Raw genomic sequence first — 27,171 nt, 5'->3', positions numbered from 1 at the left:
CTTATCTTGCTTTGATTGACGGTAGCATTATAAGATGATCTCTCACTAAATTATCAAGGAGTGTTCTCCCTGAGTATGCACCGTTGCGAAAGTTCTTCGTGCTGAGACACCACGTGATGATCGGGTGTGCTAGGCTCTACGTTCAAATACAACGGGTGCAAAACAGTTGCACACGCGGAATACTCAGGTTATACTTGACGAGCCAAGCATATACAGATATGGCCTCGGAACACGGAGACCGAAAGGTCGAGCGTGAATCATATAGTAGATATGATCAACATAGTGATATTCACCAATGAAACTACTCCATCTCACGTGATGATCGGACATGGTTTAGTTGATTTGGATCACATAATCACTTAGAGGATTAGAGGGATGTCTATCTAAGTGGGAGCTCTTTAAGTAATATGATTAATTGAACCTAAATTTATCATGAACTTAGTACCTGATAGTATCTTGCTTGTTTATGTATGATTGTAGATAAATGGCCCGTGCTGTTGTTCCGTTGAATTTTAATGCGTTCCTTGAGAAAGCAAAGTTGAAAGATGATGGTAGCAATTACACGGACTGGGTCCGTAACTTGAGGATTATCCTCATTGCTGCATAGAAGAATTACGTCCTGGAAGCAATGCTGGGTGCCAGGCCTGCTGCTGGAGCAACACCAGATGTTGTGAACGTCTGGCAGAGCAAAGCTGATGACTACTCGATAGTTCTGTGTGCCATGCTTTACGGCTTAGAACTGGGACTTCAACGACGTTTTGAACGTCATGGAGCATATGAGATGTTCTAGGAGTTGAAGTTAATATTTCAAGCAAATGCCCGGATTGAGAGATATGAAGTCTCCAATAAGTTCTATAGCTGCAAGATGGAGGAGAACAGTTCTGTCAGTGAGCATATACTCAAAATGTCTGGGTATAATAATCACTTGATTCAGATGGGAGTTAATCTTCCAGATGATTGCGTCATTGACATAATTCTCCAATCACTGCCACCAAGCTACAAGAGCTTCATGATGAACTATAATATGCAAGGGATGAATAAGACTATTCCTGAGCTCTTCGCAATGCTGAAAGCTGCGGAGGTAGAAATCAAGAAGGAGCATCAAGTGTTGATGGTCAACAAGACCACTAGTTTCAAGAAAAAGGGCAAAGGCAAGAAGAAGGGGAACTTCAAGAAGAACAGCAAGCAAGTTGCTGCTCAAGAGAAGAAACCCAATTCTGGACCTAAGCCTGAAACTGAGTGCTTCTACTTCAAGCAGACTAGTCACTGGAAGCGGAACTGCCCCAAATATTTGGCGGATAAGAAGGATGGCAAGGTGAACAAAGGTATATGTGATATACATGTTATTGATGTGTACCTTACTAATGCTCGCAGTTGCACCTGGGTATTTGATACTAGTTCTGTTGCTAATATTTGCAACTCGAAACAGGGACTACGAATTAAGCGAAGATTGTCTAAGGACGAGGTGACGATGCACGTGGGAAATGGTTCCAAAGTCGATGTGATCGCAGTCGGCATGCTACCTCTACATCTACCTTCGAGATTAATATTAGACCTAAATAATTGTTATTTGGTGCCAGCGTTAAGCATGAACATTATATCTGGATCTTGTTTGATGCGAGACGGTTATTCATTTAAATCAGAGAATAATGGTTGTTCTATTTATATGAGTAATATCTTTTATGGTCATGCACCCTTGAAGAGTGGTCTATTCTTATTGAATCTCAATAGTAGTAACACACATATTCATAATGTTGAAGCCAAAAGATGCAGAGTTGATAATGATAGTGCAACTTATTTGTGGCACTGCCGTTTAGGTCATATCGGTGTAAAGCGCATGAAGAAACTCCATACTGATGGACTTTTGGAACCACTTGATTATGAATCACTTGGTACTTGTGAACCGTGCCTCATGGGCAAGATGACTAAAACGCCGTTCTCCAGTACTATGGAGAGAGCAACAGATTTGTTGGAAATCATACATACAGATGTATGTGGTCTGATGAATATTGAGGCTCGTGGCGGATATCGTTATTTTCTCACCTTCACAGATGACTTAAGCAGATATGGGTATATCTACTTAATGAAACATAAGTCTGAAACATTTGAAAAGTTCAAAGAATTTCAGAGTGAAGTTGAAAATCATCGTAACAAGAAAATAAAGTTTCTACGATCTGATCGTGGAGGAGAATATTTGAGTTACGAGTTTGGTGAACATTTGAAACAATGCGGAGTGGTTTCGCAGCTCACGCCACCCGGAACACCACAGCATAATGGTGTGTCTGAACATCGTAATCGTACTTTACTAGATATGGTACGATCTATGATGTTTCTTACTGATTTACCGCTATCGTTTTGGGGTTATGCTTTGGAGACGGCCGCATTCACGTTAAATAGGGCACCATCAAAATCCGTTGAGACGACGCCTTATGAACTATGGTTTGGCAAGAAACCAAAGTTGTCATTTCTGAAAGTTTGGGGCTGCGATGCTTATGTGAAAAAGCTTCAACCTGATAAGCTCGAACCCAAATCAGAGAAATGTGTCTTCATAGGATATCCAAAGGAGACTATTGGATATACCTTCTATCACAGATCCGAAGGCAAGAGTTTTGTTGCTAAGTTCGGAAACTTTCTAGAGAAGGAGTTTCTCTCGAAAGAAGTGAGTGGGAGGAAAGTAGAACTTGGCGAGGTAACTATACCTGCTCCTTTATTGGAAGGTAGTGCATCACAGAAAACTGTTTCTGTGACACCTACACCAATTAGTGAGGAAGCTAATGATAATGATCATGAATCTTCGGAACAAGATACTACTGAACCTCGTAGATCAACCAGAGTGAGATCCGCGCCAGAGTGGTATGGTAATCCAGTTCTGGAAGTCATGCTACTAGATCATGATGAACCTACGAACTATGAAGAAGCGATGGTGAGCCCAGATTCCGCAAAATGGCTTGAAGCCATGAAATCTGAGATGGGATCCATGTATGAGAACAAAGTGTGGACTTTGGTTGACTTGCCCAATGATCGGCAAGCAATTGAGAATAAATGGATCTTCAAAAAGAAGACTGACGCCGACGGTAATATTACTGTCTACAAAGCTCGACTTGTCGCAAAAGGGTTTCGGCAAGTTCAAGGGGTTGACTACGATGAGACCTTCTCACCCGTAGCGATGCTTAAGTCTGTCCGAATCAAGTTAGCAATTGCCGCATTTTATGATTATGAAATTTGGCAGATGGATGTCAAAACTGCATTCCTGAATGGATTTCTGGAAGAAGAGTTGTATATGATGCAACCGGAAGGTTTTGTCGATCCAAAGGGAGCTAACAAAGTGTGCAAGCTCCAGCGATCCATTTATGGACTGGTGCAAGCCTCTCGGAGTTGGAATAAACACTTTGATAGTGTGATCAAAGCATTTGGTTTTATATAGACTTTTGGAGAAGCCTGTATTTACAAGAAAGTGAGTGGGAGCTCTGTAGCATTTCTGATATTATATGTGGACGACGTATTACTGATTGGAAATGATATAGAATTTCTAGATAGCATAAAGGGATACTTGAATAAGAGTTTTTCAATGAAAGACCTCGGTGAAGCTGCTTACATATTAGGCATAAAGATCTATAGAGATAGATCAAGACGTTTAATTGGACTTTCACAAAGCACATACCTTAACAAGATTTTGAAGAAGTTCAAAATGGACCAAGCAAAGAAAGGGTTGTTGCCTGTGTTACAAGGTGTGAAGTTGAGTAAGACTCAATGCCCGACCACTGCAGCAGATAGAGAGAAAATGAAAGATGTTCCCTATGCTTCAGCCATAGGCTCTATCATGTATGCAATGCTGTGTACCAGACCTGATGTGTGCCTTGCTATAAGTCTAGTAGGGAGGTACCAAAGTAATCCAGGAGTGGATCACTGGACAGCGGTCAAGAACATCCTGAAGTACCTGAAAAGGACTAAGGATATGTTTCTCGTATATGGAGGTGACAAAGAGCTCATCGTAAACGGTTACGTTGATGCAAGCTTTGACACTGATCCGGACGATTCCAAATCGCAAACCGGATACGTGTTTACATTAAACAGTGGAGCTGTCAGTTGGTGCAGTTCTAAACAAAGCGTCGTGGCGGGATCTATGTGTGAAGCGGAATACATAGCTGCTTCAGAAGCAGCAAATGAAGGAGTCTGGATGAAGGAGTTCATATCCGATCTAGGTGTCATACCTAGTGCATCGGGTCCAATGAAAATCTTTTGTGACAATACTGGTGCAATTGCCTTGGCGAAGGAATCCAGATTTCACAAGAGAACCAAGCACATCAAGAGACGCTTCAATTCCATCCGGGATCTAGTCCAGGTGGGATACATAGAGATTTGCAAGATACATACGGATCTGAATGTTGCAGACCCGTTGACTAAGCCTCTTCCACGAGCAAAACATGATCAGCACCAAGGCTCCATGGGTGTTAGAATCATTACTGTGTAATCTAGATTATTGACTCTAGTGAAAGTGGGAGACTGAAGGAAATATGCCCTAGAGGCAATAATAAAGTTATTATTTATTTCCTTATATCATGATAAAAGTTTATTATTCATGCTAGAATTGTATTAACCGGAAACATAATACATGTGTGAATACATAGACAAACAGAGTGTCACTAGTATGCCTCTACTTGACTAGCTCGTTAATCAAAGATGGTTATGTTTCCTAACCATGGACAAAGAGTTGTTATTTGATTAACGGGATCACATCATTAGTTGAATGATCTGATTGACATGACCCATTCCATTAGCTTAGCACCCGATCGTTTAGTATGTTGTTATTGCTTTCTTCATGACTTATACATGTTCCTATGACTATGAGATTATGCAACTCCCGTTTACCAAAGGAACACTTTGTGTGGTATCAAACGTCACAACGTAACTGGGTGATTATAAAGGAGCTCTACAGGTGTCTCCAAAGGTACATGTTGGGTTGGCGTATTTCGAGATTAGGATTTTTCACTCCGATTGTCGGAGAGGTATCTCTGGGCCCTCTCGGTAATGCACGTCACTTAAGCCTTGCAAGCATTGCGACTAATTAGTTAGTTGCGGGATGATGTATTACAGAACGAGTAAAGAGACTTGCCGGTAATGAGATTGAACTAGGTATAGGATACCGATGATCGAATCTCGGGCAAGTAACATACCGATGACAAAGGGAACAACGTATGTTGTTATGCGGTCTGACCGATAAAAGATCTTCGTAGAATATGTAGGAGCCAATATGAGCATCTAGGTTCCGCTATTGGTTATTGATCGGAGACGTGTCTCGGTCATGTCTACATTGTTCTCGAACCCGTAGGGTCCGCAGGCTTAAGGTTACGATGACAGTTATATTATGAGTTTATGCATTTTGATGTACCGAAGGTTGTTCGGAGTCCCGGATGTGATCACGGACATGACGAGGAGTCTCGAAATGGTCGAGACATAAAGATTGATATATTGGAAGCCTATATTTGGATATCGGAAGTGTTCCGGGTGAAATCGGGATTTTACCGGAGTACCGGGAGGTTACCGGAACCCCCCGGGAGCTATATGGGCCTTAATGGGCCTTAGTGGAAGAAGAGGAGAGGCAGCCAGGGCTGGGCCGCGTGCCCCTCCCCCCTAGTTCGAATAGGACAAGGAGAGAGGGGGCCGGCGCCCCCCTCCTTCTCTCTCTCTCTTTTCCCCCTCCTTGAATCCTATTCCAATTAGGAAAGGGGGGGAGTCCTACTCCCAGAAGGAGTAGGACTCCTCCTGGCACGCCACACCTGGCCGGCCAGCCCCCCTCCCTTGAACCTTTATATACGGAGGCAGGGGCACCCCCTAGAGACACAAGTTGATCCACGTGATCATATTCTTAGCCGTGTGCGGTGCCCCCTTCCACCATAGTCCTCGATAATATTGTAGCGGTGCTTAGGCGAAGCCCTGTGACGGTAGTACATCAAGATCGTCACCACGCCGTCGTGCCGACGGAACTCTTCCCGACACTTTGCTGGATCGGAGTCCGGGGATCATCATCGAGCTGAACGTGTGCCAGAACTCGGAGGTGCAGTAGTTTCGGTGCTTGATCGGTCGGGCCGTGGAGACGTATGACTACATCAACCAAAGTTAACACGTCCGTTGTCGATCTATAAGGGTACGTAGATCACACTCCCCCCCCCCTCGTTGCTATGCATCACCATGATCTTGCGTGCGCGTAGGAATTTTTTTCGAAATTACTACGTTCCCCATGAATAGCCCCATGGTGGGCGCCAACTATCGTGGTTTTGTCACGGCAGATGTCCTAGAGAAAGGACTTAGTCGTGGAGCCATCGCGACAGGTTAGCTTGAAGGGGTTAAAGCAGACTCAAGGACGCAAGAGAGTTTATACTAGTTCGGCCCCTTCGATGAAGGTAAAAGCCTATGTCTAGTTGTGATGGAATTGATGGGGTTTCGATGACTAGGGAGCAAACAAGCTTCGCCTATGTCTCGAGTTGTTGTCTGTTGTCCTTGAACCGCCGCCGGGTCGTCCCCTTATATACACGGGCGACTCCCGTTGGTTCACAGAGTCCCAACACCGGTCGATATTCGTACCCGGGTTGGTCTCTCCTTATTCCTAACTTACAATACAAGTTTATGTACAAATTCCGGTTTACAGCTACCAGTCTTGAACCGGCTACGGGCCTTAGGCCCTCATCTGCCTTCTTGGGCTTTATCACTTCTGGAACTGCTGATGAAGCTGACCCGGCCCAGATAGGCTGGTTTACGCCCAGCAGTAATATCCCCAACAGAACACAAAGCAAAGCTCAAAACTAGATCATACTAAAAACTTTTATTCTACTAGATCAAGATATAACCAAAAGGATCGAACTAAGAAAAACGATAAAGGTAAAGATGTGATGGTGATACGATACCGGGAAACCTCCCCTAATCTTGGCGCAAGCTAAGGGGAGTGCCCATACCCATGTACTCAATTTTCCTTCTTCGGAGGTGGTGGTGTAATGTTCTTGGTGATAATGCCCTTTAGAATGCGATTTTCCTCTTGAAGCTTTTGATTTTGCTACTTGAGGTCCATATTTTCCTTGCGGAGTTTGCCTGTAACGGTTAGAGCGCCATCCACCCATGGATGCATCTTGGCTGCGGGAGAAAAGCAACACTCTTTTTCATGTTATTATAAGAGATGAACTTAGCACTGGGAGGTACGAACGAATCTAGTATTGCCGCACTTTGGAGTTCCTCAAGCATGGCTCTAGGTTGACGGCGAGAGGTGACTTCTTGATCCTCCTCCACGTCATCCACTCTTTTTAGGTTGGCTTCCATCTCTTCCTCTGTTGACCACGCAAAGGGTTCGGCTTCATTGTATGCTCTTGGGTCCTGTGCTGGGTGAGAGACATGACTCTCCCCGACCGACTCTTGCGAAGACATCTTGCTCTAAAACTGTTGCAGAAATAGCTCGAAACAAGAATAGAGGATAGTGGTACGGTGGTCAAAATCTTTGGGAGATTATATAATGAATTTTTACCGACCAAAAGAAGTGTTCTGCAAGAAAACGGAGTCCGGAGGGCACACGAGGTGGCCACAAGCCTGGGAGGCGCGCTGAGGGGGGTAGGGTGTGCCCCCAAGGCTTGTCACCTCCTCGTGCACTTTTCAGACTACTTTTTATTTTCCTAATTTTTTAAATATTGCAAAATGGAGTAAAATTTCTATTGGAAAGCTTTTGGAGTCGGTTTACTTACCGTATCACATACCTATTCCTTTTCTGGAGTCTGGAACGCTCTGGTAAGTTTCCCTTATGTACTCCTCCGGTGTTATGGTATTAATTATATTGGTTTCAACATTTATGGGATTACCTGAGATATAATGTTTGATTCTTTGCCTGTTTACCACCTTCGGGTTATTGCCTTCGGCGTTGTTGATCTTGATGGCACCGGAACGATAAACTTCCTCGACAATGTAAGGCCCTTCCCACTTAGAGAGAAGTTTTCCTGCGAAAAATCTTAAGGGATAATTGTATAGCAAGACATGGTCACCTACATTGAATTCACGCTTTTGTATCCTTTTGTCATGTTATCTTTTAAATTTTTCTTTAAACAAAACTTGGCATTTTCATAGGCTTGGGTTCTCCATTCATCAAGTGAGCTAATGTCAAACAACCTCTTCTCATCGGCAAGTTTGAAATCATAGTTGAGCTCTTTAATTGCGCCCAATAAGCTTTATGTTCTAGTTCAAGAGGTAGGTGACATGCTTTTCCATAAACCATTTTATATGGAGACATACCCATAGGGTTTTTATAAGAAGTTCTATAATCCCATAATGCATCATCAAGTTTCTTAGGCCAATTCTTTCTAGATCTATTAACAGTCTTTTGCAAGATCAATTTTATTTCTCTATTATTTAATTCTACTTGACCACTAGACTGAGGGTGATAAGGTGATGCAATTCTATGGTTGACATCATACTTAGCAAGCAATTTACGGAAAGCACCATGAATAAAGTGTGAACCACCATCGGTCATTAAATATCTAGGGACTCCAAACCTCGAAAAAAATAACTTCTTTAAGCATTTTAATAGAAGTGTTATGATTAGCACTACTAGTTGGAATAGCTTCTACCCACTTAGTAACATAATCAACAACAACCAAAATATGTGTATACCCATTAGAGGATGGAGAAGGTCCCATATAATCGAAATCCCAAACATCAAATGGTTCAATAACAACTGAATAATTCATAGGCATTTCCTGACGTCTACTAATAGTACCAATTCTTTGACATTCATCGCAAGATAATACAAACTTACGAGCATCTTTGAAAAGAGTAGGCCAACAAAAACCAGATTGTAATACCTTGTGTGCAGTTCTGTCTCCAGCATGGTGTCCTCCATAAGCTTCAAAGTGACACTTGTGTAGGATTTGTTCTTGTTCATGCTCAGGTACACAACATCTAACAACACCATCTACTCCTTTATAGAGGTGTGGGTCATCCCAAAAGTAATGTCTTAAATCATAGAAAACCTTTTTCTTTTGCTGCTATGTGAACCTAGGTGGTATAAATTTAGCAACAATGTAATTGGCATTATCAACATACCATGGAGTACTACGAGAAGCATTTATGACAGCTAGTTGTTCATCAGGAAAGCTATCATCAATAGGTAGTGGGTCATCAAGAATGTTTTCTAACCTAGAAAAGTTGTCTGCTATGGGGTTCTCAGCTCGCTTTCTATCAATAATATGCAAATCAAATTCTTGTAGCAAATAAGTCTAGGTTTAGCATCTTTCTTTTCCATTAAATATTTAATAGCAGCATGATCAGTGTGAATAGTTACTTTGGAATCAACAATATAAGATCTGAACTTATCACAAGCAAACACAACTGCTAAAAATTCTTTTTCAGTAGTAGCATAATTTCTTTGAGCACTGTCTAGAGTTTTACTAGCATAATGAATACCATTCAATCAACTCTTTGTCCTAGAATAGCACCAACAACATTATCAGTAGCATCACACATAATTTCAAAGGGTAGGTTCCAATCAGGTGGTTGAACAATAGGTGCAGAAATTAAGGCTTTCTTAAGTATTTAAAAGGCTTCTACACAATCATCATAAAAAATGAATGGGCATCTTTTTGCAGGAGATTGGTAAGAGGCCTAGAAATTTTAGAGATTTTTTAATAAATCTCCTATAGAAACCAACATGACCAAGGAAACTTCTTATACCTTTGATATCTTTAAGACACATCATTTTTTCAATAGCATCAACTTTAGCTTTATCCACTTCAAAACCTCTTTCGGAGATTTTATGCCCCAAGAGAATACCTTCATTAACCATAAAGTGACACTTCTCCCAATTCAAGACAAGATTAGTTTCTTCACATCTTTACAAGACTGGATCAAGGTTGCTTAAGCAATCATCAAAAGAAGTTCCATAAACGGAGAAATCATCCATGAAAAACTCAACAATCTTTTCACAAAAATCAGAGAATATAGTAGTCATACATCTTTGAAAGGTAGCAGGTGCATTGCATAAACCAAAAGGCATACGTCTATAAGCAAAAGTACCAAAAGGGCATGTAAAAGTAATTTTTTTCTAGATCCTCTTGTGACACAGATATTTGAGAAAAACCAGAATAACCATCTAGAAAGCAAAAGTGTGGATGTTTGGATAGTCTTTCTAGAATTTTATCAATAAAAGGTAGAGGATAATGATCTTTCCTAGTTGCTTTATTTAATTTTCTAAAATCAATTACCATTCTATAGCCTGTAACAATTCTTTATGGAATGAATTCATCCTTATCACTGGGTACAATAGTAATACCTCCCTTCTTAGGGACACAATGAATAGGGCTTACCCATCTACTATCAGCAATAGGATAGATTATACCTACTTCCAGAAGCTTTAGTATTTTATTTCTTACCACTTATTTCATCTTAGGATTCAACCGTCACTGGTGATCAACAACTGGTTTAGCATCAGGTTCCGTATTAATTTTGTGCTGGCATAGAGTGGGACTAATGTCCTTAAGATCATCAAGAGTATATCCAATAGCGGCACGATGCTTCCTTAGAGTTTTCAATAATTTCTTTTCTTCATGCTCTGAAAGGTTAGCACTAATAATAACAGGGTATATCTTATTTTCATCAAGATAAGCATATTTCAAAGTATCAGGCAATTGTTTAAGATCGAACACGGGATCACTCTTGGGTGGTAGAGGATCTCCAAGAGTTTCAACAGGTAAATTGTGTTTCAAGACATGCATTTGTTTAAAGAATATTTCATCTATTTCATTCCTTTCATTCATAAACATATCATTTTCATGGTCTAGCAAATATTGTTTTAAAGGATCAGTAGGAGGTACGACAATAGAAGCAAGACCAATAATTTCATCTTTACTAGGAAATTCTTTATCACGAGGTTTTCTATGAAATTTGGAGAAATTAAACTCGTGAGACACATCCCCGAAACTTACTCTAATAGTTTCTTTCTCACAATCTATCTTAGCATTGACAGTGTTCATGAAAGGTCTACCAAATATAATGGGACAAAAATCATCTTGTGGGGAACCAAGAACAAAAAAATTAGTTGGATATTTTATTTTCCCACACAAGACGTCAACATCTCTAACAATCCCAATCGGTGAGATAGTATCTCTATTAGCAAGCTTAATAGTAGCATCAATATCTTCTATTTCAGTAGGTGCAATATCATTCATAATTTCTTGGTATAAAGTGAAGGGAATTGCACCCACAGTAGAACCCAAATCACATAAGGCATGATAACAATGATCTCCTATCTTAACAGAAACAAGAGGCATGCCAACAATAGGTCTATGTTTATCTTTATCATCAGGCTTAGCAATTCTAGCAGCTTCATCACAGAAATAAATAACATGCCCATCAATATTATCGACCAAGAGATCTTTAATCATAGCAATGCTAGGTTCAACTTTAATTTGTTCAGGAGGTGTAGGTGTTCTAGTATAACTCTTATGGACCACAACTGAAGCTTTAGCATGTTCCTTTACTCCAACAGGAAAAGGTGGTTTCTCAATATAAGCAGTAGGAACAACTGGATCAACATTATAAGTGATGGTTTCTTCTTCAGCTTTAATAGGTTCTACTACTTTTACTTCAATGCGAGGATGATATTTAGACCACTTCTCCTAGGGAGATCAACATGATTAGCAAAAGATTCACAGAAAGAAGCTACTATCTCAGACTCAAGTCCATATTTAGTGCTAAATTCACGAAAAGCATCGGTATCCATAAAAGATTTAACACAATCATACTTGAGGTTTATACCTGACTCCTTACCTTCATCAAGCTCCCAATCTTCGGAGTTGTGTTTAATTCTTTCCTATAAATCCCATTTGAATTAAATAGTCTTCTTCATAAAAGAACTAGTACAAGAAGTATCGAGCATGGATTGATCATTATGAGAAAGCTGAGCATAAAAATTCTGAATAATAATTTCTCTCGAGAGCTCATGATTGGGGCATGAATATAACATTGACTTAAGCCTCCCCCAAGCTTGAGCGATACTTTCTCCTTCATGAGGCCAAAAATTATATATATAATTCCGATCACGATGAACCAGATGCATAGGATAAAACTTCTGATGAAATTCCAATTTCAGTCGGTTGTAGTTCCAAACTCCAATATCATCACATTTCCTATACCATGTCAATGCATTTCCCTTCAAAGATAAATGGAATACCTTCTTCTTGACATCATCCTCGGGCAAACCTGCAAGCTTAAATAATCCACAAACTTCATCCACATAGATTAGATGCATATCAGGATGTAGTGTTCCATCTCCTACATAAGGATTAGCTAGCAGTTTCTCTATCATACCTGAAGGAATTCAATAATAAATATTTTAAGTAGGTGCAGTAGGTTGAGGAGCAACTCTTTGCTCTTCCATTCGAGGTGAAGATACCCTGAACAAACCCCTCAAAGGATGATATTCCATAGTGACAAGTGATAGTAAATTTCAGCACGTAATATAAATTTTTGCTTACCAAATTCCACTCACCAAAGGCGCTTCACTCCCTGGAAACGACACCAGAAAAGAGTCTTGATGACCCACAAGTATAGGGGGATCCATCGTACTCCTTTCGATGAGTAAGAGTGTCGAACCCAACGAGGAGCAGATGGAAATGACAAGCGGTTTTCAGCAGTATTTTCTGCAAGCACTGAAATTATCGGTAACAGATAATTTTGTGATAAGATAATTTGTAACGGGTAATAAGTAACAAGTGTAAGAAAGGTGCAACAAGGTGTCCCAATTCTTTTTGTTGCAAATGATAAGCCTGGATAAACTCTTATATAAAGCAAAGCGCTCCCGAGGACACATGGGAATTATTGTCAAGTTAGTTTTCATCATGCTCATATAATTCACGTTCGTTACTTTGATAATTTAATATGTGGGTGGACCGGTGCTTGGGTGATGTACTTACTTGGACAAGCCTCCCACTTATGACTTACTTGGACTGGTGCTTGACTGATTAATTCCTTATTCCGGAGGTTCATCAAAATTCTTGATTTCATTTGTTCATCTTTCTTTTCCGGAGTTCCAAGTTTTCCACATTATCTCGTCGCAAAACCCATCTAAATCATCGCAAGGCTTCACCTTGTGTTTTCAACTTCTCTTTCTTTTTTATCATTCTTTTATTACCGGAGTTCTTCATGGAGGCTACATGGTGGTTCGTCAAGGATTCCTTTCATTCTTCAATTGTTCTTCAAGATGTCTCTCAAAGTTAAGTTCCACCAAGCTATACTCTAAAATAAACATGGTGTTCAACACATGTCTTTTTTTGAGGAGTTCAAGCATTCTTCATCTTGCATTCTGAAGTGCAATTCTTTCTCTCTTATCTTTTGAGGTGGTGTTATGTCACTCTTGACAATTTTCCTTCGTGTTTCATGATTCACAAGTTGTCCAGAATGACATATTTTAAACCCATCATTTTCAATTCATTCATGAGATCCTTTGCAACCCATCAATCTCTTCATTGGAGTTATCTTGAGTTATATTTCACCTAAAGCTTTCCCTAAGGATTGTTGTTATTTATGGTGCTTATTAATGACCCAAGTTTCGTCCTATTCATCTTGGTGAAAGAAGTTTTCCCATCTCTTCATTCCTCTCAGCCAATCAATCTTTTGGTAGTGGCTGGTTGTCACCTCATAATTTTGTGATGTCTCCATAAGCCCACGAGGATCATATCCTTTCGTATTGATCTTCCAAATAAGCTGTCAGGACCCCAATTCCAGGTCACATCGATCTAGCCGGTAACACCTCATATCACTTTGCGGCCTCACGCACGGTATTCCCATGGGTGTCGCCTTACCATGGCCCGGGACCGTTTGCGCCTTTTGGCTCACGTATATGATAGTGTCGCTAGCATCCATATGACAGAGAACCCGGGCCGACATGACTAGTCGTGAACCCAAAGTGGCACTAACTTACGGGGACAGGCATACATGAATCAACATCGAGCATGTCGGTCAGCAGCATGCGAATCCGGGCTGTAGCACTGGGCTAACAAGACTCCGGGAACCTGGGCTATAGCAGGCTAGGCAGGACTCCGGATGTCACCGCGTGACGTTTCCCTGAAGGGACAGACACAGGAACGAAGTGAATCACATGCCGGCCAGTCTAAGTGTTCCGGAGCAGTAGTGCTGGGCTAGCAGGACTCCGGTGAACGGGGCTGTAGCGGACTACTATGGCTCATGGAAGCACAAGACTACATTTCCCCATAAGAGAGGCTACCAAGGATTAACAACTAGGTTGTTGGATCCCACACATACCAAGCATTTCAATCATACACACAATATGCTCGATATGTGTAAATACAACATGGCATCACAACATAACTCTACGACTCAAAGTATTTATTCATTAGGCTCCGAGGAGCGAGATATTACAAACATGGGTCTCATGACCCAACATTCAGAGCATACAAGTCAAAGCACACGCGGAAGCTTAACATGTCTGAGTACAGACATCTACAAAATGAAAAAGACTGAGAAACCTGACTATCTACAAGATCCTGTCGAGGGCACAAGATCGTAGCTGAGGTATCAAGCTAAACGTCGAAGTCCACACGGAACTACTAGCGAGACTGAAGTCTCTCTGCAAAAACATAAAATAAGCAAACGTGAGTACAAATGTACCCAGCAAGACTTACATCAGAACTATCTACATATGCATCGGTATCAATAAAGGGGGTGGTGGAGTTTGACTGGAGCAAGCCAGCTTTGACTCAGTGGCTAACCTAAACTATGACTGCAAGTAACTCTTTTGAGGTGGCGCACACGAGTCCACATATTCACCATACCAATACACCACTATGGATCCGCTCCCGTCTCCCTACGAGAACGCCATCCATAGCACTCATGCTTATCTTGCGCATTTTAGAGTATCCACTTTCACTTGTCTATGAACTATGCAAGGGGTCCAAGTTTCCATATCCGATGAATCCGGCTATTCGAATAGATAATGATAACCCTGCAGGGGTGTACTTCTTCACACACGCTCTCGCCACTTACCACCATGTACACGTCGTGTATCTCGGCAACCTTCAAGCGGAAGCCTGGTGAGGGAGTCGGCCACGACCTGACTAACCACACAAGTCTCTCGTCCAGGTTTATCGCCTATTCGGGTTCCATCCGCAAGGAGATCCGGCCGGGGTGTCGCTCACGGCCCCAAACAATGTGTACAGGGTTCCCAAGCCCACCATCTGGGTGCCACTTGGTACACCGGGCCACTGTGCCTAGTTTGTCCCAAGCCCACCTATACCGGGTGCCACTTGGTAGACTACTAACACTACCTACAAACACCAGAAACTAGTTGCAACTCCTGGACAGAGATCGAGTTGATTAATAAGTCGAGAGAGCTTGGAGCGCCCGGAGCCCAATGTGTGGTAGTAACTGTTCATTGATCACAAACACAAAACTCAGTTCCTGAGGACGGCTGCAATGAGACAACCCACCATGTACTCCTACATGGCCTCTCACCGCTACCTTTACCAAATCGTGTTCACACACTTAGCTCTCAACGGTAGGACATGTTCACCACGTTCCAATTCATTCCCGATGAACTAGACCTGACTCAACTCTAAGCAGTAGCAGGCATGACAAACAAGCATGAATGAGTAGGCACATCAGGGCTCAAACAACTCCTACTCATGCTAGTGGGTTTCATCTATTTACTGTGGCAATGACAGGTCATGCAGGGGAAAGGGGTTCAACTACCGCAGCATGTAATAGTTGAATCGTTGTTGTCCTAATGCAGTAAAAGAGAGCAGGAGCGAGAGAGGGGATTGTATCGGAATGAACAAGGGGGTTTTGCTTGCCCGACACTTCTGAAGAGGAACACACTTCATCGGTGTCATCGTTCTCGTCGTCGGTACACGTCTACCGATTGGGGACAAACACCGGCAACTGAGAAAGAACACAATCAATGCAACGCATAACATGATGCATGATAATGACATGACAATATGTTGTTGATTGAGCTAATGCAAGTAGCAACACAATTAAATGAAGTTGGTTTGAACCCAAAGTTCAAATTCAAACTCCACATGTGGTTATTTAAATACCATTCATTTGATTTGTCCTAAACAGTGGCCTTAAGTTGTTCTAACATGCATGAAAATGGTACAGATTGATAGATTGGATTTTTCTGATCATTTTTCATATATAATTTAATTCATTCTGAGCTACAGTTGAATTTCTATGATTTTTAGATGTTTTGGATATTTTCTGAAATAAATAAATCATTTAAGATTTATTTAAATTCTAGAAAAGGATTACTGCGTCAGCACTACGTCAAGGTGATGTCAGCAGGTCAACTAGACGGGTCCTGGTCAAACCTGACCAGTGGGATCCATTGGTCAGTGACCCTGAGACACTTAGTGTCACAGATAGGTGGTCCGGTCAACGGTGACGTGGCCAGGTCAAACTGACCTATGGGGCCCGTGGGGTTAGTTTAGTCTAAATAGGAGCTAAGCAGGGTTAATTAGGCTGTGGGGCCCAGTAGTCAGTGGCTCTGGGGAGGGTTAGCTGGCCGTGATTAGCGCTAATCACGCGGCCACGTCGGCTCGCCGGAGTTCAGCCGGCGGCGACCTCGAACCACGGCGGAGCCCACTCGGAACTCGCCAGAGGCCACGGGTCGACGCGTCAGGGGCACCAGAAGGAAGCCCGTGCCCGTGCGCATCCGGGGAGACCAGCGGGAGGACGCAGGGTGGCCGGAGTCGCTGACGGCGGTGAGCAGGGCAGTGGCTGGAGCTACTTCCTGCACGGGTACGGTGCTAGAGCAAGCAGGCGAGCGAGCAAAGGGGCTAGGCGGCCTCCTGGGGTCATCAGGACCTCGATGCAGTGCAAGGGCTCGGCTGTGTCGAGCTCAAGCCACGACGGCGGCAAGGACGCCGATGGTGAGCTCGGGAGCTTGCGGGACGGCGGGTACGGGACGCGTGTGAGGGAAAAGGCGGAGGGAAGAGGGTCAGTGGCTCACGACGAGTTGGCCGGTGCAGACGGTGGGGCCGGGGGAGCGTCGGAGCGAGCGGGGCGGCGAGGCGGATATCCGTGGCCGATGGCGAAGGCGATGACGATGGCGATGAAGCGGAGCCCTCCGGCTTGTTTCCTTCGGCGTGGAGACGTGGTGCTCGACATCGGAGATGCCGGACACGGCGGCACGGTGAAAGGAGGACGGTGGCCACGCGGGTGAAACACGGCGACGGCGGAGCGCTCTCTGGTGAGGTCGGGGAAGGGGGCTAGAGGGCGAGGGGGGAGAGCAGAGAGTGAGGGAGAAGGACCAGGGGGCTTGGGGCGTCTCCAGGCGCTCGGTCGAGGATGGGGGGAGGAAGTAGGAGGTGGAAGCAGGAGGTGGCGTCCGGTGCGTGCGTGGGCGACACGCCTCTGCCTTCTGGCAGAGGTGGGAGAGGACTGGCAGTTGCCAGTGGGCCGGGCCGGCTGGAGGAGCTGGGCCGCCAGCTGGGCTGCTAGGCAGGTAAGGCCAGGTACTTCTCTCCTTCTCTCTTATTTCTCTTTTCTATTTTGTTTAATTTGTTTTGATTTGATTTTTATACCAAATCATTTCATAAACTCCTCAAAATTATTATGTGGACTTAGGAAACTAGTTCAGGGCCACATGCAAAATTTCAAAATTATTGGGCTTATATCTATTTTATAGTAAATATAAACCCAATTCAAATAGCTAGTGAATTAATTCAAAGGCCCAAGAATAATTATTTCTGTGATTCCGAAAATATTGGTTTGAGTTTTAGCTCTTGCCAATATTCTTAGAGATTAGCAGGAACATTTTGTTGGGCTCATTTGAAAATATTTTAATGTTGATCATTTTTAAAAGATTTCTGAGGCTTGGGAATTCCCTCAATTCAATTTCCTTAAATTTAAGATGATGCATGTATGCATATGCAAAGACAAGCAAAGGCCAAAGCTAGGGCTGTGACATCTTCCAACAACTCCGTTCAATCCTTCTTTTTAAGGATGCTCTTTTAAATTCATTTCAGGTAGAACATGTTGTTTTATTCTTCGTTCTTTTGATTCCATTCTTACATTTGTTCCGGAGGCATTGTGATGTTGCTCTCTTCACCCACCATCTTGTTTTGTAAATATCATGTTCTTTTCCTTGCTTATCCGTTTAGCAGGAGTGGTGTGTCCTCTGCTCAAGTCCTTTTCATCCGATCAAGTCTTGCATCTCTTTTCAACCGGAGTGATGTTCGAATATGTTATTCCCTGTTCCTTGTTTATCTCGTTTCAACCAGAGTGGTTTCAATTCCTTCTTATCCATTGTGCTCGTCATTCATAGCTTTGCAACCTCCAAGGTTCACATGGTGTTCCTTGTTTCTCTTTTCTACCGGAGTGCTCTCAATTTCGTTCAACTCTGTTGTGTTCTTATTTCAAGTTTTCAACCTCTCAAGGTTCATTCGTTTCACTCGTTTGTCAAAGAAGCAACTTTGTTTTACCTCTTCCTTTTCCGTTTCTCTCCGGTGCCATCCCTAGGATCTCGGGTCGAGATCCTCTGTTAGTGTGGGAGAGTTGTGACACCCCAAGACCGACGCTCCACAAGACTTCCATATATTTTGATGTTATCGTGTGTTTCTTTTGCTTGCTCCTTTATTTATTTATTTGTGCATTGCATCATGTCATCATGCCATCATGTCTTTTAGTTTTTAAATCTCAGCTAAATAAATTTCATGGATCTTCGATCCATTTAAATCGAGGGAATTCACATGGTGAAATTCTCTTTAAAACATACCAAAGTCTCCTACTATTATTAGGGAGCTATAATAAATATTCCACTATTTTGGAGTTCAACTTAACACACTTGCAATTTAATTCTCATGCCCATTCTATCTCAAGTTCTTCCTCAAACTTTCCCAACAATTCTTGTCACTTCTTATGGAGGCTCCTCTAAAACCTCATCAATTCTGGACCTTCCTCGCCCACTTTCTAACCAAACCCATTTGAATTAAATTCAAATGAGTTTGAATTTTAAACCTTGCAATCTTGGCCATTCCTATTTTCTCGGAACAAGCACATTTTTGTGAGTCCGGAAAAATTATCCCCGTGCGCAAATTCTTCCCCTAACCCCCTCCTTCTTTTTCTTCTCTTTAATGGTCTTTCGGTTAAAGTTTAAGAATAAAAGGGAGAGAGAATAAAAAGGAGAGAGAGAGAGAGCTTGCGCCCACCGGCCTTCTGGGTCTCCCAACCATCCGCGCCGGCCTACCTAGGCCACCTGCACCCAGGCCGACCCAACCACCCCTTCCTAACCCTAGCCACATCTCGATCGAACCCCTCCTCCTCCTTCGTTCCTCCTAGCGCCGCTAGGAGAGCGCACGCGCCCGACCCCATCTCTCCCTCGCAGCCTCTCCTCCCTACCCGTGCCCTCCTTCTCCCACCAGCCACCTCGAGCACCCGACCAGCAGGTCCCAGTGCCGCGCCTCCCCATCGTCCTCCGCGACCCGGACGACCGGCCAGAGCCGCCATCTCCCTGCGCTCGTCTCCCTCTCCTACCTCATGCCCCTGCCTCGTCCTCTGGCTGGGGTGCTCCAAGACCGCGCCCGCCGCTCGCAGCGCCTCCGCCTCCGGCCATCACCAACGTCCGGCGACGTCCTCGCCTTGTACCCCACCATCGCCGGAGCAAGCTCGTCGTCCGCCACCTCGTGCCCAAGGACGCACCATCCTCAACCTCCTCCCAGCACCCGCCGACCACCTCTGCTCCGTCCCCTCAACTGCACCGCGGCCGGCCCTGCCTCCTTGTCGAGCTGCCGGAGTGGCAGTCGCCCGAGCTCTCTCTCGAGCGCGCCTCGCTCCATCGCTTCTTCTGCCCGAGCTCCATCGCCTGCTGTCACGGGATCGTCAAGATGCAGGCCAACCCCGTCCAGCTCTGGCTGGCCTCCGCCGCCCTTGCCCGTTCCCGGCCGGTTCTGACCCCGGTGGCCCGTCCCCGTCGGAGTTGACCTCCACCGCAGGCCACCCGCCAAGCCGCAGGAGCAGTGCCGCTGCTGCCTTGCTTCTGCATCGTCCGCCAAGTCCCGCAAGAGGCCACACGCGAGCCTGCGTTGACTTCCCCTGCTCCACCTCCATCAGCGCCCCGCGTCATGCACCTCGTTCGACCACCGAACAGGGAATAACACAAGTACCAGGTCAACGAGGACCGTCAAGTTCGTCTTCCGCCGTCTTCGAAATCGCAAAGTACCGCACCGGGCGCCAAGTACAATGATGATCCACGAAGACCCTAGTTGCGCCAAGTTTCTCTTCGAACAACGTACAACTACTAGTGCACTTCTCAAGTCCGACTACAACGTGAACGACTACCGTCGGCCCTCGAAGACTCCATGGATGTCAAGTTCCTCGCCGTGACCCCGAACATCTACGAAAACTTGTGCGACTAAGAACGTGAACGATTACTGTCGCCAAGATCGCTAGTACCACTACCATCGCCGAGGACCGATAGTACCACTGTTTCCACTACCGTCGCCATGAGGACGACTACTTCCCATGACGACCCGTGAACGACTACTTCCACTATGACCGTCCCGAAAACGTCTACTTCCTCTACATTGCACTGAACCTGAACCGTCCCGTTTGCACGATTTGAAGGTATAACGTCGAGATGACCACCGGGGATGAATGTTGTGTGATGTATGAGATGAACCCCGTGTTTGCGCCGTGCTCGTTTGTTTCGTGCACGTCCCTCGGTTGCCATGCCACTGACACATGGGACACCCGGTAACCGGGAGCACCCCACCATACTTGCATGACACGCTCCCGTCACATTTCCTTTTGCACCGGTATCTCCATGAGCTACCGGAACCGATATGTTGTCGTGACATCATTTTCGGATTCGTTGCCGTGGCACCCCTTTCGTTTCCGCCATGATGACAAATGCTTCATAACATGCTCTTATCAACATTTTCATAAATATTGCATAAAACTTGCAAATGTCATCCGCATCATGATAACAACATCAAGAATGTTTAAATTGTTGTTTGCTTCAATTGCTAAATGACATGTGGGGATTTACCGGAATGGTTATTTGTTGTTTCCGGCCTCACTTAAAAAATTGCCTAAAATGTGTGGTTTACTTTTGCCTCACCTCTTGTCATGTTTAATATCATTTAATATTGTTGGGTACATAACCGGGAGTGAACTAAATAATCAAATGTGGTGTTTCGTCAATATGCAACTCTTTGCATATTGAGCTCCACTTAATTTGTAGTATTGTTTGTTGCACTTTGCCATGCCATGCCTCTTTAAACCGGACATGCATCATACTTGATTGTGCATCATGCCATGTTTATGCTTGTTGGTTTACCATGTTGTTTGCTCCTTTCCGGTGTTGCTTCTTCTTGTTAGTTCCGGTAACGTCGCGTTTGTGAGGATTCGTTTGACTACGTCTGTTTGTCTTCTTCATGGACTCGTTCTTCTTCCTTGCGGGATTTCAAGCAAGATGACCATACCCTCGATATCACTTCTATCTTTACTTGCTAGTTGTTCACTCTACCGCTATGTCGCGCTACCTACCACTTGTTTATCATGCCTCCCCTATTGCCATGTCAAGCCTCTAATCCACCTTCCTAGCAAACCGTTGTTTGGCTATGTTACTGCTTCTGCCCAGTCCCTCCTTTAGCGTTGCTAGTTGCAGGTGCCTTGCAGGTTGTTCCATGTTGGAACATGGATATGTTGGGATATCATTTATCTATTGTTTAATTTTAATGCATCTATATACTTGGTAAAGGGTGGAAGGCTCGGCCTTATGCCTGGTGTTTTGTTCCACTATTGCCGCCCTAGTTTCCGTCATACCGGTGTTATGTTCCTTGATTTTGCGTTCCTCACGCGGTTGGGGTTATGGGACCCCCTTGACAGTTCGCTTTGAATAAAACTCCTCCAGCAAGGCCCAATCTTGGTTTTAACATTTTCCACCTATTACTTTTCCCTTGGGAGTTGCGCTCTCGAGGGTCATCTTTATTATTTTAATGCCCGGGCCAGTGCTCCTCTGAGTGTTGGTCCAAAATAGAGCCACTTGCGGTGCCTCCCCTAGGCAACTTGGGGTATCTTCGGTTGCCGTACATAGTGTTCATCCGGTGTGCCCCGAGAACGAGATATGTGCATCTCCTATCGGGATTTGTCGGCACATTCAGGCGGTCTTGCTGGTCTTGTTTTACCATTGTCGAAATGTCTTGTAACCGGGATTCCGAGTCTGATCGGGTCTTCCCGAGAGAAGGAATATCCTTTGTTGATCGTGAGAGCTTGTGATGGGCTAAGTTGGGACACCCCTGCAGGGTATAAACTTTCGAGAGCCGTGCCCGCGGTTATGTGGCAGATGTGAATTTGTTAATATCTGGTTGTAGAGAACTTGACACTTGACTTAATTAAAATGCATCAACCGTGTGTGTGGCCGTGATGGTCTCTTTTCGGAAGAGTTCGGGAAGTGAACACGGTCTTGGGTTATGTTTGAATGTAAGTAGTTTCAGGATCACTTCTTGATCACTTATACCTTCACGACCATTGTGTAGCTTCTCATCTTACTCTTGCATTCATATGATAGCCACCATATTTTCTTAGTGCTTGCTGCAACTCCGCCTCATTACCTTATCCTACCCATAAGCTTAAATAGTCTTGATCTCGCGGGTGTGAGATTGCTGAGTCCTTGTGACTCACGAATACTTCCAAACAGTTGTAGGTGCCGATGATACCAGTGCAGGTGACGCAACTGAGCTCAAGTGGGAGCTCTATAAAGATCTTGGTCGTTGTTATGTGTCTTTTCTGGATGATCAGTAGTGGTGCCCAGTTGGGACGATCGGAGATCTAGCTTTTGGGGTTGTCTTCTTTTATTTTGGTTCTGTAGTCGGACCTTGATTGTATTTTGGATGATGTATGTTTACTTGTTATTTGTGTGAAGTGGCGATTGTAAGCCAACTCTTTATCCCTTTCTTATTCAATACATGGGATCGTGCAAAGATTACCCCTCTTGCGACAAAACCACCATGCGGTTATGCCTTTAAGTCGTGCCTCGACACGTGGGAGATGTAGCCGCATCATGGGCGTTACATGAGAGGAGATGGTGCTAGTGAATATCTTGATGGACATTGACCCCTCCTCGATGAGAGGATTGTTGGTGATGATGATGGCTTCGATTTCCCCCTCCCGGAGGGAAGTTTTCCCGGCAGAACAGCTCCGCCGGAGCCCTAGATTGCTTCTTCCCAGGTTCCACCTCGAGATGGTAGTGCTTCATCCTAAAAGCTTCCTTATGATTTTTCTAGGTCAAAAGCCTCCATATAGAAAAAGATGGGCACGGAGACCTGCCAGGGGGCTAATGTCTACTACGCAACCTTCTTCTTGTAGACTCGTGTTGGGCTTCCAAGCGCAGATTTTTGTAAGATAGTAGCAAATTTCCCTCAAGTGGATGACCTAAGGTTTATCAATCCGTGGGAGGTGTAGGATGAAGATGGTCTCTCTTAAACAACCCTACAACCAAATAATGAAGAGTCTCTTGTGTCCCCAACACACCCAATGCAATGGTAAATTGTATAGGTGCACTAGTTCGGCGAAGAGATGGTGATACAAGTGTAATATGGATGGTAGATATAGGTTTTTGTAATCTGAAAATATAAAAACATCAAGGTAACTAGTAGTAAAAGTGAGTGAAATTGGTATTGAAATGCTTGGAAACATGGCCTAGGGTTCATACTTTCACTAGTGCAAGTTCTCTCCACATTGATAACATAATTAAATCATATGGCAATACCTCAACATGCGACAAAGAGTCACTCCAAAGTTCCTATCACGGAGAGCATAAGATGAAATTGCTTGTAGGGTACGAAACCACCTCAAAGTTATTCTTTCTGATCTATCCATTGAGCTATTCCTATAAGTGTCACAAACAACCCTAGATTTCATAGTAAAATAGCACATCAATCAACTCTAATGTCACCTAGGCACTCCAATGTCACCACAAGTATCCATGGGTCAATTATACGATATGCATCGAACAAATTTAGATTCATAATATTAAATCCAACACAAAGAACCTCAAAGAGTGCCCCAAGATTTCTACCGGAGAAACAAGGACGAAAACATGCATCAACCCCTATGCATAGATTACCCCAATGCTACCCCGGGAATCCGCGAGTTGAGTGCCAAAACATACATCAAGTGAATCAATAGAACACCCAATTGTCACCACGGGTATGCCACGCAAGACATACATCAAGTGTTCTCAAATCCATAATAGTATTCAATCCGATAATAGTGAAACCTCAAAGGTAAAACTCAATTCATCACAAGAAGATAGAGGGGGAGAAACACCATATGATTCAACTATAGTAGCAAAGCTTGCGGTACATCAAGATCGTGCCAAATCAAGAACACGAGAGAGAGATCAATCACATAGCTATTGGTACATACCCTCAGCCCCGACAGTGAACTACTCCCTCCTCGTCATGGAGACCGCCGGGATGATGAAGATGGCCACCAGTGATGGTTTCCCCCTCCGGCAGGGTGCCGAAATGGGCTCCCAATTGGTTTTTCGTGGCTACAGTGGCTTGCAGCGGCGGAACTCCTGATCTAGGTTTCTTTTTGGGGGTTTCGGGGTTTATAGAAATTTTTGGCATCGGTTTCACGTCAGGAGGGTGCATGATGCAACGGCAAGACATGGGGGCGCACCCTAGGGGGGGTGCCCTCCACCCTTGTGGTTTCCTTGGGACTCCTCTAATCCATCTCCAATACTCCGTGGGCTTCTTCTGGTCCATAAAAAATCACTGTAAATTTTCAGCTCGTTTGGACTCCGTTTGATATTCCTTTTCTGCAAAACTCAAAAACAAGGAAAGCACATAAACTGGCACTGTGCTCTAGGTTAATAGGTTAGTCCCAAAAATAATATAAAATAGCATATTAATGCATATAAAACATCCAAAACAAATAATATAATAGCATGGGAACAATAAAAAATTATAGATACGTTGGAGACGTATGAAGCATCCCCAAGCTTAATTCCTGCTCGTCCTCGAGTAGGTACATGATATAAACAGAATTTTTGATGTGGAATGCTACGTAACATATTTATCCATGTAATATTATTTATTGTGGCAAGAATATTTAGATCCATAACATTCAAAATAAAACTTTAATATTGACATACAAACAATAATTCTTCAAGCATACTAACAAAGCAATCATGTCTTCTCAAAATAACATGGCCAAAGAAAGTTATCCCTACAAAATCATATACTTTGGCTATGCTCCATCTTCATCACAAAAAGTATTATAAATCATGCACAACCCCGATGACAAGCCAATTAATTGTTTCATACTTTTGATGTTCTCAACCTTTTTCAACTTTCACGCAATACATGAGCATGAACCATGGATATAGCACTATAGGTGGAATAGAGTATTGTGGAGGTTGTGAGGAGAAGACAAAAAGGACAAAGTCTCACATCAACTAGGCGTATTAACGGGCTATGGAGATGCCCATCAATAGATATAATGTGAGTGAGTAGGGATTGTGAAAGTGCGTTAAGTCGACTGGGGAGGGGGGGGGGTGAATAGGCAATTTTTACAAATTTGTCTCTGAGAAATTTCAGGGTGAAGTAATTCCTAAGTCACGAATGACTAGCACTGGAATAAGTACTCAGGTGCAAACATAACAGAACAAAAGCACAGTCATCATGATGAAATGAAAACAAGTACAAAGTACAGAAAGCGTAAGCACAGGATAAGCAGGCTGAAGACAAACTGACTGAAGAAATTGAACTGAGGAAATTGAGAAAGTCTTCAGTCAAAATCTTAAAGCAGTAACGATCAAGTTCACACACAGTAATGAGGAAATGAAGGGGTTGAGGAAATAGAATCAGTTAGCTCGGTGAAGACAATGATTTGGTAGACCAGTTCCAACTGCTGTGACAGTTGTACGTCTGGTTGGAGCCGCTAGGTATTTAAACTTGAGGACACACAGTCCTCACCGTATTCTCCTTGAGCTAAGGTCACACAGACCTCACCCAATCACTCATGGTAAGTCTTCAAGTGACTTCTGAACCTTCACAAACTTGGTCATCCGGCGATCCACAATTTCCTCTTGGATGCTCTAGACCATGACGCCTAATCGTCTGGAGGATGCACAATCCTCAAAGGTAACAAGCGTCGGTTCCACACAGGAACAATCTCTTCACTGATGCTCAATCACTTTGGGTTTGTAGGTGTTTGATTTGGGGTTTTGGGTTTTTCCTCACTTGAACATTTTCGCTCAAAGTCCTAGGAGGATGGGATGCTCTTAATGACAAGTGTCAGTTTCTCGCGGAGCAGCCAACCAGCTAGTGGTTGTAGGGGGCGGCTATTTATAGCCTAGGGAACAGCCTGACATGATAAGACATAAATGCCCTTCAATGATATGACCGTTAGGTGGATAAGATATTTTGGGACAGCTGGCGCATAGCACAACAACGGTCGGAAATTTGAGGTTCAAATTCCTCAGGGCTATCATGTTCCTCACTTGTAGGCAATCCGCACTGGCAAATTCCTAACTCCTTAGTCAGAACAAATTCTTCAGAGACCAGAAGAACTTCGTCTCTGTTACTGAAGAAATTTGACTGAACTGTATGAGATTTCCAACGGCTTCACTCGAAGGGATTAGTAGGTGTAGGATTTTGAGTTGAGCATCACATGTAAACTTTTCCTTAGTTTTACCTCAACCCCCTTTAACAGTACGGTGTTTCCTATGATTCAAGAAGGAGAAAATGAAACTACGAAAACAAAAGTCTTCACGCTTCGTATTCCTCGCATCAATACCAAGTCTTCAGGATCACACCAAATTCTTCATTTTCAAAGTCTTCAGAAAACCAAAGTCTTCAGTTGAAGACATTCATTTTTAGGGGTCGACTTTGTCTGTAAATATCAAACTCTTCATAGACTTATAGACCTGTTTACACTCACAAACACATTAGTCCCTTAACCTATAAGTCTTCAATACACCAAAATCACTAAGGGGCACTAGATGCACTTACAGATTGCCATGCAATGGATGCACTAGAGCTATAAGTGTATGAAAGCTCAAAAAGAAACTAAGTGGGTGTGCATCCAACTCGCTTGCTCACGAAGACCTAGGGCAATTTGAGGAAGCCCATCATTGGAATATACAAGCCAAGTTCAATAATGAAAATTTCC

Source organism: Triticum urartu, chromosome 3A, assembly GCF_056163025.1.
Source record: "Triticum urartu cultivar PI428250 chromosome 3A, HENAU_Tu73, whole genome shotgun sequence".
Lineage (NCBI taxonomy): Eukaryota > Viridiplantae > Streptophyta > Magnoliopsida > Poales > Poaceae > Triticum > Triticum urartu.
The sequence above is the reverse complement of the archived record's forward strand: the minus strand, read 5'-3'. Positions refer to the sequence as shown.